Consider the following 20,082-nt stretch of genomic DNA (forward strand, 5'->3'; position numbering starts at 1 on the left):
TTACGACGCGCAACTCCGATATCCTCATACGACCATTTGCGCCTTTGCCAGTGGCTTAAATATGGGATCCAATGATGTAATTATGTTCTCAAAGGCTCTATGCCAATTCTCAACTAATATCGTTCGCTGGTAATTGATATAATTGCGAATTTAGCTCTTGCATCCCGGCCTGGGATTTCGCACTTTTTTTTGCAGCATCCTTTGCCTGCAGCCAATCAACGGATAGCATCCATGAATTATCAGAATTACGCCAATCAATCTCCCTCAGTTAGTGACTTTTAATAACTTTGATTACTTGGTTAGGCTTCTAAAATTCATCTTATTTCGAATCTGTAACTCACTTCCTTCTATAAATTTTATTCGTGGAGTTAAGGTTACTAGGGCTTCTTACAATACGAAGTTGGCGTACCTGCTACTGGTCTATGAATTTTACGATTTGTCCGAGCTAACGCTGGACAGAGAAGTTACATTTTTTTCTTCAAGTGCTAACCATGCGCTCAACTACTGCTAGTAACTTGGAGCTCCATTGACATCTCTTCTACGAATTTTGCACACGGCTCTATAGGCTGTTGCCACTACCAATTTCGCTCGGGGCGATGAATGTTTCCGCTAACTTGTTAACAATTCTCGCCTCTCTCGTTCCCCTTCGTCACCATTTCTGAGAATTCTAATTCTGCTGTCCCTTGGATTTCTTAATCTTAGTGGAGACAACAGTCTGTGGCAGGTTGCACAATACCATCTCGGCCTGTTCTGTACTTACAGTAAGATATTCTTTCTTCTGAAAATGAAATGCATATTCCTCAATAATTAAATACAATTGACTGACGCCTATCACACCCCCACCAGGGTGCAGTATGGAAGCTAATGGGAATAGGAAACGTTTGCTGGACTTCTGTGCTAGTATGGGTTTAGCAGTTACGAATACATTCTTCAAGCGTGAGGCTATTCACCGCTACACATGGCAGGCTAGGGGTATCAGATCCATAATAGACTATATCTGACCCGACTTCGAATTCAGGAAATCTGTTAGGAATGTACTAGTTTTCCGAGGATTTTTTGATGACACAGACCACTATCTGATCTGTAGTGAACTAAGTATCTCTAGGCGTAGGATAGAGAAAGTGAAATCTGTCTGCAACCGAATAAGGGTAGAAAATCTCCAGGACGAGGAAATTAGACAGAAGTATATGGATATGATTAACGAGAAGTTTCCAACAGTAGACAGTAAGAAGTTTCAGCATATAGAAAGAGAATGGGTGGCATACAGGGATGCTGTAGTAGAAACAGCAAGGGAATGCCTAGGAACAACTGTGTGTAAAGATGGGAGAAAGCGAACATCTTGGTGGAATGATGAAGTGAGAGCAGCTTGTAAACGTAAACAGAAGGCTTATCAGAAATGGCTCCAAAGAAGGGCCGAGGGACACAGGGATTTGTACGTAGATGAAAGAAACAAATCGAAACAAATATTTGTTGAATCCAAAAAGAAGTCGTGGGAAGATTTTGGTAATAACCTAGAAAGGCTAGGTCAAGCAGCACGGAAACCTTTCTGGACAGTTATAAAGAAAGGAAGGGAGGGAAAAAGGAAATGAACAGTGTTTTGAGTAATTCAGGTGAACCCATAATAGATCCCAGAGAATCATTGCAGAGGTGGAGGGAATATTTTGAACATCTTCTCAACGTAAAAGGAAATCTTCCTAGTAGTGTGGCGAACAGACGAGCTCATAGGGAGGAGGAAAATGATGTTGGTGAAATTACGTTTGAGGAAGTGGAAAGGATGGTAAATAAACTCCTTTGTCATTACGCAGCAGGAATACATGAAATTCGACCTGAAATTGTGAAGTATAGTGGGAAGGCAGGGATGAAAAAAAATGGCTTTATAGGGAAGTAAGATTAGCATGGAGTGCTGGTAAGGTACCTTCAGATTGGACAAAAGCAGGAATTGCATCTATCTACAAGCAAGGGAACAGGAAGGATTGCAACAACTATCAAGGTATCTCATTGATTAGTATACCAGGCAAAGTATTCACTGGCATCTTGGAAGGGAAGGTACGATCAGTTGTTGAGAGTAAGTTGGATGAAAACCAGTGAGGTTTAAGACCACAGAGGGGCTGTCAGGATAAGATTTTCAGTATGCGGCAGGTAACTGAAAAATGCTACGAAAGGAATAGGCAGTTGTGTTTATGTTTCGTAGATCTAGAGAAAGCATATGACAGGGTACCGAGAGAAAATATGTTCGCCATATTGGGGGACTATGGAATTAAAGGTAGATTTTTAAAATCAATCAAAGGCATTTATGTTGAAATTGGGCTTCAGTGAGAATTGATGGTAGAATGAGTTCTTGGTTCAGGGTACTTACAGGGGTTAGAGAAGGTTATAATCTTTCACATTTACTGTTTATAGTTTACATGGATCATCTGCTGAAAAGTATAAATTGGCAGGGAGGGATTCAATTAGGTGGAGATGTAGTAAGCAGTCTGGCTGACGACTTGGTCTTAATGGCAGATTGCGCCGAAAGCCTGCAGTCTAATATCTTGGAACTTGAAAATAGATGCAATAAGTATGGTATGAAAATTAGCCTTTCGAAGACTAAATTGATGTCAGTAGGTAATAAATTCAACAGAATTGAATGTCAGATTGGTGATACAAAGCAAGAACAGGTCGATAACTTCAGGTAATTAGGTTGTGTGTTCTCCCAGGATGGTAATATAATAAGTGAGATTGAATCAATGTGTAGTAAGGCTAATGCAGTCAGCTCGCAGTTGCGATCAATAGTATTCTGTAAGAAGGAAGTCAGCTCCCAGAAAGAACTGTCTTTACATCGGTCTGTTTTCAGACCAACTTTGCTTTACGGGAGCGAAAGCTGGGTGGACTCAGGATATCTTATTCATAAATTAGATGTACCAGACATGAAAGTAGCGAGAATGATTGCTGGTACAAACAGGTGGGAACAATGGCACGAGGGTACTCGGAATGTGGAAATAACGGCTAATTTAGGAATAAACTCGATGGATGAAGCTGTACGCATAAACTGGCTTCGGTGGTGAGGTCATGTGAGGCGAATGGAGGAGGATAGGTTACCCAGGAGAATAATGGACTCTGGTATGGAGGGTAAGAGAAGTAGAGGGAGACCGAGACGACGATGGTTAGACTCAGTTTCTAACGATTTAAAGATAAGAGCTATAGAACGAAATGAGGCCAGAGCACTAGTTGCAAATAGAAGATTGTGGCGACATTTAGTAAATTTACAGAGGCTTGCAGACTGAACGCACCGAGCTTGATAGCTGCAGTCGCTTAAGTGCGGCCAGTATCCAGTAATCGGGAGATAGTCGGTTTGAACCCCACTGTCGGCAGCCCTGAAGATGGGTTTCCGTGGTTTTCCATTTTCACACCAGGCAAATGCTGGGGCTGCACATTAATTAAGACTGCGGCCGCTTCCTTCCCATTCCTAGGCCTATCCTATCCCATTGTCGCCACAAGACCTATCTGTGTCGGTGCAACGTAAAACAATTAGGAGACTGAACGCTGAAAGTCATAACTGTCTATAATGATGATATATGTATGTATATATGTTTGATACTTATATTGAATACTTAAGTGAAATATTACTTAGAATTTTTTTAAACTTCTGATTTGCTATATGCACAGCAGAAAAAAGTTTCCGTTACCGGAAAATTTCTTGCTATGTGTTCTGGCGGTCAATATCTTAAGGGCAATGAATGTAACACCGCTGCAGATTAGGCGACAGGCAGCTGCCCCAGTTTCTTCCATGGGATTTTAAATGGATATTACAGCCTAGAATATTTTGTCTCACTCTACTTCCTCCGCTTTCCTTCCCGCTACAACCAGAGACAAAGGTCCACATATTCGGCACACAATACTTCAACGACCCTTTCGAATCCACCTCCCAAATTACTTATTTACTGTTAACAGAAGACGATAGCTTCGTATAGGATCAAGTAAAATTATATTTTAGTGCCATGTAAATAATTTCATGAGAATAAGTTGATGTGAATTTATACCACAACGATGACAACTTATGAATATGAACATTTTCATGGTTTTCTACTTGAACAGTCGCTTTGTACCTGACCTTGTTCCTGATTTGTTATGTTTGTTATATTTCATAATGAAAGTTTACATTTGCTGTTCACAGTACAAATGAAACGCGTTCGGTGAATCCGTATCTTGTGCTTTGTGAATAAATAATAATTAAATAAAATTTTATGACTTTTTTACATTTGAATTAGATTACAAGGTTCCTGTAACAAGATAAGGAATAGGTTTATTAGAGATTGCATTATAATCAATAACTCAAATCGAAACAGCTGTATGTATACGATATTGGGAGCAAAGTATCTTAGTAAACATGAATCCGCAAACGAGTCGTTTGCGAGATAATTCAGAATTTGTGGTTACCAGCCACCACTGACTTGATTGTGTGTAAAAGACGACTCTTTGAACAGTTCCTTTAACTACGAGTAAGTACACGGACCAGTCAAGCACACCTTACCATTCATTATACTACTTCCCTTCTTTTACATGCATCGCACCTTGTCATCTATTGTATCAACTCAATATGGAAGATCATCCAAGAAGTGTGTCTGTATTAGCGAACAACTCTTCTCTATGTAGACAGATGGCGATTCTGGCTCTCAGATTCGTCGATCTTTATTTCTGTCTAGTCTTGTACTTTTTATCTGCCCACTTGTTTATTCTTATTCAGTTTTGAAAAACGAAATGCCGACTGAGATTTCTCACATGGCCTTTCTATCCTATAAAAGATACTTTACAGTTTTAAACATGGTGTTGTGAAACTCTCGATTCTTTCAAGAGACTTCTTGTTCCATCAGGTAATTATTTTCTTTTACTTACGATTTTGCTATTCTTGGTACTTCCTAGACTTGCCATGGTTGTCCTTAAGTGTTTTCTGGGGTTACGTATTTGTTCTACTTTATTTTGTTGCAGACTTGTTTCTCATTGGTCTTATCTTTCGTATGTCAGCCAATTTTTATGTTCTGTTGGGAAACCAAGGGCACTATAGATCCCGTTATGTTTTTTGCTCAGTTTGATTGGTTCGTGTGTATGTATACAGGTGTGGAGACCTATTTTGTGTACGCATGGGCATTCTATATTTTGCTTTATTCTGACACCCTTTGGTGCTCTATTGCTCGTCCACTCTGTACTATTCATGTCCACTCTTGGTGTGTGGTATGGATGTGTACTGATAACGAGGGTTTTGACTGCGTGATTCGTTGGTACTGGTGTGGTGCACATTTCTCCTATTGGCCTGGTTCTGTGTTCGTTTTACCAGACGGGATTCACGAGCAAATTAATTGTTTTGATTATACTTGTGAACTATTACGACATCCTTTACCGGCTTGTCCCTCCACCCACATTTCTGTGTGTTGGTCTCTATGTGTGTTCGTGTGAATGAGTTGTATATCTGGATCTAGACTGTTTGTTTTTAGGTGTCCGATTTCCGGTATCATTTGTTATTTCATTCTTGTTTCTGGGTTCCCCATCCATGCTCTCGTTTTATTTTGGCTCTGCCACCTTTTAACTTCATTTTTATATTTTTGAAGGTAACCATGGAAATTCCGTATTTGTTATTTTTTCTCGATGTCTGTATTCTGTGCATACTTCCTTGCCTTGCCCACCAGATTCACCTTACTTCTTATTTGATAATGTTTTCTTTGTGCCTGAAGGATAATAGACTATTTTGGGGGATTGTTGTAGGGATGTAGTGTGGTAAAAAGGAGGAAGGCACCTTTATTCGAGGTCACTTCATTCACCAAAAATATAAAAGGGTAATACTGTAATATCCTGTTGTAATAGCGCTTTTATGCATGAGAGAGATTCGGTGACATACTTATTTCATTCTGATAATATTGTAAAAAAGGAAAGAGAGAGAGAGAGAGAGTCTGACGTGGTTCGACCATACATATTCTGATGTACCTGTATGTTATGCGTAAGTAACGTACCTCATTGTATTCTTTTCTTCACTATTATGAGGGTAAGGCAAATTTTGATTATGTGTTTCTTTTTCGTTTGAATAAACTCCCTTTTATTTAAGATTATCACTGTCTTAATATACAGTATGTGTATCGATTTCAGTGTTGCTTCCAATACTTAGTCTATTGGTATCGGAAGCCAAGTTCAGCTACTGACTGTTTCCTGTCAGTTTCGATCACGATCTACTTTTATCGTTCTTTTGCGTCACTTTGCTACCTGTATTAATGTGTGTGTGAGTGGGGGGAGATTTAGTGAACAGTGATTGTGACATACTATTTCCTTGTTCATTAAAAAACTACACTTGGACCAAAGTATCTAATAACTTTTCTTGATTTGGTATTGGAACCTTTTGCTAAGTAGGATAACATTTACACATAATCAAGTTATTGATGGCTGGTAACTACACATTATAAATTATCTCTCAAACGGCTCGTTTGCGGACCCATGTTTATTAAGACTTTTTTCTTTCTAGCATCGTGTAGTTACAGCTATTTCAATTTGTGACTTCAATGAAAATACGTCATGTATACAGGGTGGTCGGAAACTACATGAAACGCGTATATGAGCGTTAGAGAGCTGGCGATACTTATACATAATTTCAATACTATTTTTCGATATGTTGCACCACCGTTATTTTATCAGCTGCTGAATTTAGCCGATGAGATCGCTTCGCAGGTGAATTCAAATAGGCTTTGTGAAGTGGTGCTTCTAAATCTGAGTGCGGTTTTAGACCTTCTTGAGAGCTATGCCGAGAAATCGGCACCGAAAGCAAACACACCATGACCCGGTTTATTCTAACATTACTAGCCCACTGTTTGTTTAACACAGCATTAAAAATATAGCAGCATGTTAAGATTCTTGCGTTTATCCAAACATTTCCTGGAAACTGTTAGCTAACACGGTCTTTAATTCTCACAGTGAGAATATAGAAGGGAGTGGTAGAAACATGCAGATTTCAAGCGCACTTCGATGCGCTTTTATTTGAATACAGCTGTAAATCGAGGCGCACGAAGCCAATATGTATTTAAACTTTTTGTCCTGGCCGTAAATTTTCTGTTGCTCTATAGACAAATATGAAAATTTCAAGAAAACCCTGAAATGATTTCCAAGTATATAGCTATTATAGAAAGTAAGCAAGCTAATGGATCCATGACGCTTGGCAGAAAGTTTGAAGTGATTATTTTAACGTGCACTTAAATGTTAACTGAGGTTGAATAAACCGGGTCCATGCGTGTAAATCGATGTCACCGTAATGCTGTCAGGTCGGAGGTCCGTGTTCAATTCCCTCTCATGGCGAAATGCTTTCTTCGATTGATGCTCTCAAGCCACGGGTAGATTTAGTAACACCGCGACCTGATTAGCTAATATTAGTTGCCAATCAAAATGACAACGTCCCGAGATATTTAATTACCTTTTCTAAGTTATTTCTCTACCTGAGAGACAAACCAACGTAAGTCTCATATTTTAAAACTTAGAGCAATATAAACGTAACTTCACTCTCATTTTATTTTAATGGCAAGAAAATAATAATTAACCATTCAAAGTATACATTATATGGGTGAATGTGTTCAGTGATCAAAACTACACAAAATATATCAAGGAGAGTGATAAACATTTATTGCCTAAGTCATAATGCTCTTCAACTGACGTCTTTACTCTCTCCTATAAAATGACAAAAATGCGAGGTACGTTGACTCTCAGGTACAGATCTGTACGTGTATTTAGTTTCTCTGTTCTTTAATAATAACAATAATAATCATAATCCTATAATAATAATAATAATAATAATAATAATAATAATAATAATTAGTAGACGAATAAGTTTCATTGGTGTGTTTAAAAGTAGGTATGCTCACAATATGAAGATAAAGTTGGAATTTAAGAGCACAAATTGGGGCAATTATTAATTTATAGCAAGAAGAGTTAGGGATTGGAATAACATACCAAGGGAAATGTTCAAAAATTTCCAATTTGTTTGCAGACATTTAAGAAAAGGCTAGGAAGACAACACATAGGGAATCTGCGACTTGGGCGCCTGCCCTAAATGCAGATCAGTAGTTGATTGATTGATTGATTGATTGATTGATTGATTGATTGATTGATTGATTGATTGATTGATTGATTGATTGATTGATTGATTGATTGATTGATTGATTGATTGATTGATTGATTGATTGATTGATTGATTGATTGATTGATTGATTGATTGATTGATTGATTGATTGATTGATTGATTGATTGATTGATTGATTGATTGATTGATTGATTGATTGATTGATTGATTGATTGATTGATTGATTGATTGATTGATTGATTGATTGATTGATTGATTGATTGATTCTATTATAATAATAATAATAATAATAATAATAATAATAATAATAATAATAATAATAATAATAATGATTGGGTCATGTAGCTGTCAGCTTGCACCCGAGATATAGTTAATTCGAACCCCACTTAGGCCACGGCCGCTTCCTTCCCATTCCTTGGCCTTTCTTGTCCCATCGTCATCATAAGACTTTGTGTGTCGGTGCGACGTAAAGCAACTAACAAAAAAAAAACACTCGGCAGCTCTGTACATTTTGTAGCTGAGATCTAAACCAACATAAGTCGCATTTTATTAATTTTACAGGAGAGAGGAAATACGTCAGTTGTAGAACATTTTTGCTGCGTTGTGACGTAGGCAATAAATTTTCGTTATTTTTCTTGATATATTTTGTGTAATTCTAATCACCGAACACATTCATTAATATAATTTGAATTTAAAATGGTTTATTATTATTTTTTGCGATAAAAATAAAATGCCAGTGGACTTGACGTTTGCACTTCTGATTCCTGGTATTCTCAATAATTCACCACAAGCTTTGAAGACATCGTTAAAAAAACAATTCTGAGAACAGCGTCATTTGATGTAGCAGCTCTCCAGTGTTTGGCCGTGTTTGTAAGCCAAACACCACTTGCCCGGAATGAGTACAGGCTTGTCGGTAATGAAATGAGAACTACTTTGAGTAACGGAAACTCTGTAGAGAGTAAATAAATTGGATCCTAAATTAGAAATTATATTCCGACAATCTAGAAGGTATACTGAGAAATCTCGGCGTTGAAGAGAGCAGTGGTTCATACTCCAATCCAAAAACCCTCATTACAAATATGACACTAGGTCATTTTATAAAAAAAAACAGAAAAAATAGACGATGATAAATACACTATCCCAGCATTTACTTACATCAACAGATAATGTTTTATATACCTGCCAGGTTATCCAGTGCGTAGAAACTAATTTATGAGAAATCAATTTAGAAACCACCTCAAAAAAGAAACATACATATGTACACATGCCTTTCAGCCTTCAGTCTGCAAACCTCTATGAATTTACTAACCGTTGCCACAATTCCCTATTTGTAATAAGTGCTGTAGCCTCTTTTGGTTCTATATTCCTTACCTTTACATCGTTAGAAACTGAGTCTGATGATCGTCGTCTAAGTCTGTCTGTACTCCTCTTACCTTCCATAAGTCCATTATTCTGCTAGGTAACCTACCCTCCTCCATTCGCCTCACAAAACCCCACAAACGAAGTAGTTTTATGCGTACAGCTTCAGCCATCGACCTCATTCCTAACTTGGCCCTTATTTCTTTTTTGAGCGCCCTTGTGCCATTATTCTACCTATGTGTACCAGCATTCTCGCTAGTTTCATGACAGTTACTTCTAGCTTATGAATAAGATATCCTGACTCGAGCCAGATTTCACTCCGGTAAAGCAATGTTACTCGTAAACAGTCCGATGTAAAGAGAGTTTCATCTTCCAGCTGACTTCCTTCTTACAGAATATTGTTAATCGGAACTGCGAGTTCACTGCATTAGCTTTGCTGCACCTTGATTCAAAATCACTTTTCACTTACTATATTACCATCCTGGGAGAACACACAACCTAAATACTGGAAATTGTCGAGCTGTTCCAGCTTTCTTTCCCCAATCTGATATTCAGTCCTCTTTTATTTCTTATCTACTGACAAAAATTTAGCTTAGAAAGTCTAATTTTCATACCATACTCATTGCACCTATTTTCAAGATCCAAGATATTAGACTGCAGGCTTTCGGCACAGTCCACCATTAAGACCAAGTCGCCAGCACAAGCCAGACTGTTTCCTACATTTTAATCTGAATTAATCCCTCCCTGCCACTTAATACCTCTAGGCAGATGACCCATGTAAACTATGAACAACAAATGTGAAAGATTACAGCCTTCGATAACCGCTGTAAGTACCATGACCATGAACTCATTCTCCCCCTCAGTTCTCAGAGCAGCCCAATTAACAATGTAAATTTCTTTGATTTATTTTAATAATCTATCATTAATCCAATAGTCCCACAGTCTGGCGAACACCTTTTCCATACTCTGCCATATTATGTCTTCTCTAGATCTACGAAATATAAACATAACTGTCTATTCCTCTCGTAGCTTTATTCAATTACCTGGCGCATACTAAAAATTTTATACTTAATAAATATAGAATGATTTGTTTCTTTCTTAAAATAACATCATCATATTCTATTAAACCGAATTCGAAAATATTTAGAACTTCATAAATATTCATGTTTAAATTTTTAACTTTTCTTTCTTTCCTCTCCGTTATAGCGTAGAATTCCAACCATAGATCAGAGATGCTTCTTCTTGAATAACATTTTATTTCTTGGAATATAACATATATGCATTTAACCCTTTTACTGTAGAATTGACTTCAATTCCAACATATTCTGACCTTCCCTACTTTAAAAAATCCTTACAAGCATATTCGTCTTCTACCACAATCCCACGCCATCTCTTTGCTGTCAACTCGTAACACAGAGCTCGTCCCCTTCCTTCCAAGTCACCACAGCTCAAGGAGTGCAACATTTTCGTAACACTTCCCTTTTGTCGGAAATCACCCAGAACAAATCGTGCAACATTCCCCGAATCTTTTCCATTTCTCGAATCAAGTAATCGTGGTGAGGGTCCCTTAAACAAGTACTATACTCTAATTGGGGTCTTAGCAGAGACGTATACGCCTTCTCCTTTACATTCGTACTAAAACCCCTAAATGTCCACATAATCATATGAAGCGATATGTAAGCTTTGTTTACAGTCACGTTAATGTGATTATCCCAAAGAGTATTCCTCCTAGGTATTTAAATTTTTACCTACGTCCATTTTGCGCTTGGTATTTAATTGGTACAAATGTCACTGAATTCAGTAAGAAGAGTTAGCTGGCCACAAAGGATTAATAGTGTCATTGAGGACAGTGCATAGTCACAGAAAGCAAGGCTCCTGATTAACGTTGATTTTTAAGGTGTACTTTTGCAGCGTAAATGAATTGTGACGCTGACACTTTTTCCTCGCATTATTGTACGTATATGGAAGTGTCAGGTGTCAGTGACGTGATATGTATGATTAACATCTACCAGCAGACAAAAGCATCATATCGCGCAAAGTAAAGCAAGTGCTGACAGAGAACTTGGTGAAGCAAGCGGTCCAGGACGCACATTAAAGCAGGGACATCTTGAGCATGCATGCCAACCTAGTACAGGAGCAAGTGACAAATATAGTAGTCGAACAATTGCAGGAGTATATAGACTTAAATACGAAGGTAATTTAAGACTTGCGGAGTGCTCTCTCATATAGAGGGTACAAAACGCATGTGTTCGTTACGTTACAAATGCCAGGCGTGATGAACACATAACACCCTATTACATACGGCTACAATGGTTGAAACTCCATGAACGTCGGGAAATCTCAGTAGCTGTTGCTACGCAGAAAATTCTCAAACTGAAGACACCATCCTACCTTCATAATGCATTTAAACCTATGGAGTCGGTACACAACAGAGATAAAAGGTTTACAAAAACCACCCTTCAAATTCCCCTTCATCGTACCACTAAATTTAACAAATCCTTTGTTTGCACTGCATCACGTATCTTTAACGTCTTTAATCTTCATCGTTTCGCAAATAATACTAACTGTACCCAACTAAAGCAGTTCTTAACATCTATCTTTCTGGAGGAGTACGCAAGAGGCTGAGATCTGGCATTCTTGTGTCGAACAATCAGAAATATGTATATTTCGAAGAAAATTTGAGACAATAATTTACGATACCCTCATTGTTGGACATATACATTTGTGTGTGGGGACTTTTACCTGCAATTCTCGGCCATTGTTCGCATTGCCGTTAAATTATGTGCCTGAAACTGTGGCGATTTAAAATGTATTTTCTTGCCATTGTTACGTCGGTTGCTTCGAAATTCTGATTGGCTCAATAACCAAATTTTTGACTTGAGCGTGCGCAGTGTCGATGTTCAACTGAGCGACCCGCAGCTTGACTGCACTGCACGCCAGTGTGTTCCCGGCAGATCGCCAAGATGGACGCGTTTGGAGAAGCTGTGTACAAAATGCGATTGAAAGTTGTTGGAGTGGAGTTTGATAAACCAGGCTAATAGCCTCGTTAATTAAGGCATTGCCTGAATTATACCGCAATAATGTTGTGTGTTTCATATTTACTGTTTTTTAAATATTAGTGTGACCGAACTATCTGAAGGAGGGTTCTTCATTTCAAAATGAGCTAGAATGTAAGCTATTGGATTACAGTATATTAAATTGGACACCCAAAAATGTAAGTACAAGTATCTACTTAATTGTTTCGAAACTGTTCTGCTGCCGGATTATTTGGAAAAGAACGTGTGTATCAAGCTATCTGCGACAACTATTATATTAGAAGAAATGTTTTGGCAACGCTGTTAATATTACTTCGTCTCTACTCCCCTACTGTAATTGAAATTAGGCCTATAGTTTATGGACCTGGTGACCACCGTTTATGCATTAAATTAAGCTGGACTTTCTTCTTCATCGGACATTTTAATGATATAAATTGTATCTGCTAAATATTAAAATGTAACCTAACGTGATTTTGGTAATGTTCTATATCCAAATTATTCTTATGAAGTAATTCTGGAACATGGTATATGCGCGGGTGAGAGACCTATTATTCCATTACTTTAATTTAACTGAGATTATCGTTGTGCTGCCTTTTTCTGTTTCTTAAAGTTATTATTATTATTAATTTTGTTGATGGATTACCTTTTACATTTCTTGGTTCATATTTGTGGCATCCGATGGACTGTTGATAACGTTTTGAAAGACGTTATGTACTAGTATTGTTTTCGTAATGGCTCATTGTTTAATTACTTAAAGGGATGGTTTATTTCTGGTCTTATTCGGCCATTACCGTTTTCCAAGGCCTCCTAAAATTAAAATTGTGTAACCGGCATTTAAATCCTTTATTAATATTTTGGTTGGAAGAAATGTTAAATTTAAAAGACTATACATAATTATTGTAATATTCTGGTTATAATAAACTGGAATTTGTTCCCTATTTCTTGATGATACTTTGCCCTCCTCAGATTATTCGCGTCCGTTTTTCTTTCCTTCTTCTTTCATTATTGCGTGCCATGTTTTTATCTTATCTCCGGTACGCTAATTTTGTGTGGGCTTTGCCTATTGTCTCTTTAAGTCGGATGTTGGCTTCGGTTTTGGGAAGCTGTATGCTTCGTGTGTATTGTTTTGTTGTCTGTGAAATTTTAAGTGTTTCCCTTCGTAATTTGTAGTTTATTTGAGACATATTTTTATTCGGGTTCGTGCGATTTTCTCTTGTGTCCTTTCAATTATTTACGTGTGGAATTTTTTTTTGGTGTACTATCGTCGCCTTAAATATTGAGTGTATTTCCGTGTTTCGGGGTGATTGAAATCCTTGTGTACTGACCCCGGAAGCAAATTCCAGTTTATTGTGATTAATTGTAGTATTCTTACTCACCAAGAAAAGCTGGCCAGTTATGTAATTAATATTTAATGCACGGATCCGTTTTAACATTTGTCATTCATTTATTCTAAGGCAAAGTGTAGCTTGTAATCTGAGTGTGTTTTCACGATTTTATTTATCCTAAAAATAGACATTTGTCTCCTAATTTAATGAGTTAAATTATTACAATTTTTATCTTTCTTCTATTTACTTATTTATTACTACATAAAAATTATTTTACGTTGTTATCCGAGTGCGCACTCATAGTATATTTTGCTTTGAAAATTGATTTTTATCTATAATTTAAAGACATTATTTACAGATTTATTTTTTTTGCTCTGCAGTTTTCATTCCTAAATTCTGTTTATATTTTTCCTAATTTTAAGTAAAGTTCAAGTTATTTAAACATTAATCTTGCTTTCATTTAGCAATATTGACCTGGCAACCCCTCAAGTAGTTAGCTCGATCCAGTCCTTTCCCTTATTTTCCGTGCCCTCCACGCTTGTTTTGTTAATGCTGCTGCTACTCGATGGTAAGTATTTTGCTTCTTGTCCACATTTGGTTATATTTATGGGGTTTTATTATCATTCCTGTTTTTATCTTTGTCGGGTTGCAGTAGTGTTGTGGTAGCATTCGCTGTGGTTGTTGTTGTTGTTGTTCTAACAACTTGATAAGTTGCCCAGGTCAGTGTTGCTGGCTGCTAAAAGTGACCAACCTTTTAAACTTAAAAATTGTAAAACTGAAATGGACCAAAGTAATTCCTTCCTATGTATGTTTCATGTCTGATCGAGACTTGCTTGTCGCTGCCCTCTTGGCCTTGGAGTATGGCGTGGCTCTGTATTTGTGCACTTGCTGCTTGTTTCATTTACCATGTTCCATGGTCATGGAATCCTGTTGGTTTTGGGGTCTGCTTATACTATACCTGCCATGTAGGGGTAAGTTGAAGACCATTTTCACCTTTATTAATAATTGATTTGAAATATTTACTTAATTTGCTTTCTGATTTAAATAATTGAAAGTTTCTTCCACATTTTACCTTAATGACGTGATGTTCTTTGACCTTGTTATCTGCAGCTTCTTGGTATACTAGCCCTTGCTGGAATTGCAGTGCCTGTCCTCGGTGGAATTTACTTGGATTAATTTGTGTTGGGTTTTGAAACTGCTGTTGTGACCCTGATTTAAATTCTAAGTGATGTTTTATTCCAGTTTCATCCGTGGTCCAGGGTGTGTGATATGAAATTGTATTGTAATAAAATTTTCTCTTGCAGTGACTGTGCACCCACCTCGCTGTTTGGCCTGAACATGTGAAATTGATTTACAATCTTGACCCATGGTGACTCTCTCCTTCCACCTTTATTTTTACTGTTCTGCCTTGTCCAGGTTACTATGTGTCATGTGTTATTATTCTGAGTTTATTTAATGTGGTGAGTTCTCATGTGTTGGTGATTCTTGCTTATGTAGGCCTATATTGGTTCGTATCTGGGTCATGTGCTGTGGGATTTCTTCCTATTTTACCTTATGTGGTCTTGCGCATATTCCTGTTCTTGATATGGTGTTGTTGTAGGTCTGTATTGAACTCGTGGATGATTATGTCATGTGATTATGGTGTATTGATGGGAATCTCACTTGGAACTGTTGGGTTTAATGCTATTTGTGTAACCTTGGGCAGTCTTCTTATTGTCATATACTCTGAAAAGCTTTTCCTGATTGAACGGTGATAGGCTACGTCTGTATGGTTCATCTGAGATGGTATTATCTTTTTAATTTGATGTGTCCAGGTCAGGTAGCTCTGTCAGTTCTGTTGTGGAGTGATTAATTTCAGTACCTGATGTTATTCATGTCTTAGTCCTTTTGGAACTACTCATCACCTTTCATTCACCTCTACTGCTGTGTGCATGTACTTCACTCATGTGGTCTTGTTGTAATGAGGTGTGGTCTTAATTTCTTTGTGAATCTGTGGTTTATTTGACCTGGTTAATTGTAGTCATTGTGTATTAGCTTCTTCCCCTTGCATATTTTCTGTCAGGTGTCTGTGTACTAAACTCTTGCTCTGGGTTTCATTCTCTGCTGCTCATTATGTGTGACTAGTGTCACGCATGTGTGTGATCTTCTGGTGCTGGTTAATGATATCAGTTTTGGCCATGTGCTTGAGTGAATTTTCGTTCTTCCTGATTTTTCATTGCTAGTCCTGGTTGGTTGCTCCATGTGTTGATTCTTGATCATCCTTATCTATTGTCGCTTTACCCATGTGTTGTTACTGGTACTTATGGCAGTTGTGTGGGTTCATTTCTGAGTTCTGGTGTGGAGTACAGCTAGCTTATAGCTAAACGACCCTTCGTTTTTACTGTGTCTTCATGTTGGGATTTTGGTTGTGAGTTGCGCAATTGTTGTGTTGTTACTGGTGCTGTTCCTTATCTAATTATTGTGGAATCTGTCCTGAAATTAACCTTCTGTAGTAAATCTTCCTTCCTGTTCGTTTTCTGTGGGTTATGGGAGTGTAATTGGTAAATCTTGTCATTTTGTGAATGTACACTGTCCTGATCATGTCTTCATTTGATGTCTAGTGGTATGAGAGCTTATGTCGCTTTTGATTCGTATCCGTGGATCAGATGCTGTATGTGATCTGCTGTTATTGTGAAAAATTTGTGTACGAGAAATTTTCCTTGCATCTGGTGCTTGTCACTGTGTAACATCTTCCGTTTTATCTTATTTACATAAGGTATTCCTTTGTTCGTGCCTTCCGTAGTTCCTCATCTGGTTTAGTAAGGTAACCCCTTGTAACTCTGTCGCTTCTGGCTCTACCCTGCATGTTTTTGCAACTCTATATTGTTGCCTGGTTGTCATCTGGCTGTTCTGGGTTCTATTCCAATGAGTATGGGATCATTTGGGGTAAATCCGGCACTGTCGCTAAAATTCCTTGTCCGTCGTTGGGGTATGGGACCCAACTGATTGACTGAAGGTTCTTCTCCATCAACTAATGCGCTTTGTCATCGTGTAACCTATCATTTCTTCATCATTTATATTTTATTGTATCCCGTGTATTCCGACTGGCTGGTAGGGTGTCTGTGGTGATTGGCCTAATCACACAGGGTGGACTGTTGTTTTGCCACCATATTATTAGTCCTGGGTTATCCAGAGGTTCTTCTGAACACTTGATGGTTGTGATAATACACCTGTGCTCAGTATATTCAAAGATTATTTATATGGAGAGGTAACTTTCCCTGAATTTTGGCCCTTGTTATGCTGCGTTTAGCTGGTTCTGTTTGATGTAATGTAATTTCCATGTCTTGTCAGTTGTTCTCTATCGTCCTGACTGTAATTGTTGGCTGTCATGTAGTTGTTGACCTTGGTAATGGTTGCATGGTAATCTCTTGCGGACACACTTTGAGATCTCCCCACCATCTGTTATTATGCATGCGAAGTCTCCAGTTTTTGCCATCGTTGCTTCTTATTCTTGGTCGATTATCCATGTGATTGCTACGTTACGGTTGCGGATGGTTGTGTTTATTGTAAAATTTTCTGCCTCGTCGTTTCCTGTTTTCCTAATCTTCGTGTTCTGGGTACCTGTTTTCTGTACATGGTTTGTCAGTATGTGGTCTGCTGCCTCCATTTAGTAATATCTTTTTCTCTGTTACCTCCCTGTTCCCCCTGGTCATTTCTCCTTCCTGTTCTTGGTCTTAAGGATCTTTCTGGTATCTGTACTGTCTTGTGGAATTATGTAATGTGTGGAAGAATGCTAATATTTCATGTAAATGAATGTGTAAACTATAATGGTCTTCGACCTATCAATTTGCTGAGTCTATTGAATTTTACTTAACTTGCTGGGACTAAAACCACTGTAACTTGCCACTGGATTCCATGAGCCACCTTGAATATTCAAAATTATTTTTCTGATCTCTTGTGATTGGTCTTGATAATAGTATGTTGAAGTCTTGGGATATTTCAGTTATTTTCTCCTTTTCTTAATATGTAAATCTTATTCAAAGGTTGGATGGGTAATACGAGAACTCATAAATTGGTAATTCAAAAAACTGGTGTATCTTTGCTTACTAGACAACAAAAGAATGTAAGATGATAAAATTATTTGGTGATTTCTCTAATGCCAATACAAACTTATGGTCTGGTGTAATGATGTTAGCGGTGTTACTTATATGTTTAACTCGGGTGCAAAATTGGAGCTATTATCGCTGGTAAATTTGGACATGTGGAACTTGTGTAACTCCTCGAAGCATAATGAAATATTACAAGGTGTCCTGGAAACCTAGTTGGAAAAATTTTGTCTGTTCTAACATGTGTGGTTGAACCATTTTGGTTCAGTGTGGTCTGTAAATATGCACTTGGTCCCTCGCTTCTGCTCCTGTGTGTGGTGTTCCAGTTATTTGCGCGCGCGAGCACCCATGCATCTGCTGAACGGAGAACTAGTGTATGAAATATCTATGGTTGCTTACTACGCCATGTGCTGGTGTGATTAAACTATGTTGTGTACTGTCAACTGGTGTGGTGTGTGATGTGACGCTGGCCCCGTTGTATCTCTTCGGTCACACTCAACGTGTTTGTCTACTGGTATTTGGTGAAGTTCTGCTATCCCTCAACCAAGTAAGACCTTTCCATGTTACTGTACTTAATATGTTGGACTATCATCTCTGTATCAACGTGTGAAGATTTATTTTGGACATTGAAATTGTATCATATAATTTTGTATCCCAACATCTTGACACTTCGCCTCCCCGTGTTTTGGCTTTCGGAGGGGAGAACTGAGACAATAATTTACGATACCCTCATTGTTGGACATATACATTTGTGTGTGGGGACTTTTACCTGCAATTCTCGGCCATTGTTCGCATTGCCGTTAAATTATGTGCCTGAAACTGTGGCGATTTAAAATGTATTTTCTTGCCATTGTTACGTCGGTTGCTTCGAAATTCTGATTGGCTCAATAACCAAATTTTTGACTTGAGCGTGCGCAGTGTCGATGTTCAACTGAGCGACCCGCAGCTTGACTGCACTGCACGCCAGTGTGTTCCCGGCAGATCGCCAAGATGGACGCGTTTGGAGAAGCTGTGTACAAAATGCGATTGAAAGTTGTTGGAGTGGAGTTTGATAAACCAGGCTAATAGCCTCGTTAATTAAGGCATTGCCTGAATTATACCGCAATAATGTTGTGTGTTTCATATTTACTGTTTTTTAAATATTAGTGTGACCGAACTATCTGAAGGAGGGTTCTTCATTTCAAAATGAGCTAGAATGTAAGCTATTGGATTACAGTATATTAAATTGGACACCCAAAAATGTAAGTACAAGTATCTACTTAATTGTTTCGAAACTGTTCTGCTGCCGGATTATTTGGAAAAGAACGTGTGTATCAAGCTATCTGCGACAACTATTATATTAGAAGAAATGTTTTGGCAACGCTGTTAATATTACTTCGTCTCTACTCCCCTACTGTAATTGAAATTAGGCCTATAGTTTATGGACCTGGTGACCACCGTTTATGCATTAAATTAAGCTGGACTTTCTTCTTCATCGGACATTTTAATGATATAAATTGTATCTGCTAAATATTAAAATGTAACCTAACGTGATTTTGGTAATGTTCTATATCCAAATTATTCTTATGAAGTAATTCTGGAACATGGTATATGCGCGGGTGAGAGACCTATTATTCCATTACTTTAATTTAACTGAGATTATCGTTGTGCTGCCTTTTTCTGTTTCTTAAAGTTATTATTATTATTATTAATTTTGTTGATGGATTACCTTTTACATTTCTTGGTTCATATTTGTGGCATCCGATGGACTGTTGATAACGTTTTGAAAGACGTTATGTACTAGTATTGTTTTCGTAATGGCTCATTGTTTAATTACTTAAAGGGATGGTTTATTTCCGGTCTTATTCGGCCATTACCGTTTTCCAAGGCCTCCTAAAATTAAAATTGTGTAACCGGCATTTAAATCCTTTATTAATATTTTGGTTGGAAGAAATGTTAAATTTAAAAGACTATACATAATTATTGTAATATTCTGGTTATAATAAACTGGAATTTGTTCCCTATTTCTTGATGATACTTTGCCCTCCTCAGATTATTCGCGTCCGTTTTTCTTTCCTTCTTCTTTCATTATTGCGTGCCATGTTTTTATCTTATCTCCGGTACGCTAATTTTGTGTGGGCTTTGCCTATTGTCTCTTTAAGTCGGATGTTGGCTTCGGTTTTGGGAAGCTGTATGCTTCGTGTGTATTGTTT

This window comes from Anabrus simplex, chromosome 3, assembly GCF_040414725.1.
Source record: "Anabrus simplex isolate iqAnaSimp1 chromosome 3, ASM4041472v1, whole genome shotgun sequence".
NCBI classification, from domain to species: Eukaryota; Metazoa; Arthropoda; class Insecta; order Orthoptera; family Tettigoniidae; genus Anabrus; species Anabrus simplex.